Source organism: Oryzias melastigma, linkage group LG20, assembly GCF_002922805.2.
Source record: "Oryzias melastigma strain HK-1 linkage group LG20, ASM292280v2, whole genome shotgun sequence".
Classification (NCBI taxonomy): Eukaryota; Metazoa; Chordata; class Actinopteri; order Beloniformes; family Adrianichthyidae; genus Oryzias; species Oryzias melastigma.
The window spans coordinates 6733165-6733385 of NC_050531.1; the positions used below are offsets into that span (position 1 = coordinate 6733165).

The 221-nt window shown below is 26.7% G+C and overlaps 1 protein-coding gene across 1 annotated transcript in view; it reads right to left on the reverse strand.

Moving 5' to 3' along the window:
* The window catches only part of maf1b (MAF1 homolog, negative regulator of RNA polymerase III b), a 7167-nt gene that overhangs the window by 5079 nt on the left and 1867 nt on the right, over positions 1 to 221 (reverse strand). The gene's annotated exons all lie outside the window — the stretch shown is intronic.

A 221-nucleotide genomic window follows, 5' to 3' on the forward strand; every position in this document is an offset into this window, starting at 1 on the left:
AAAAAAGACTAAATTAGCCAAAGCAGGTAGCATGCTGAAATATTACCTAAATTCCAAAATGGACCAAAAATAAATAAATAATGAATAAATTTAAAAAACAAAACGAAACAAAGCCTAAATTAGCCAAAACAGCTAGCATGTAGCTGAAATATTAGCTTAATTCCAAAATCGCCTAAAACACATTTAATAAAATAGTCAAAAAATCTAGCACAATATCAATT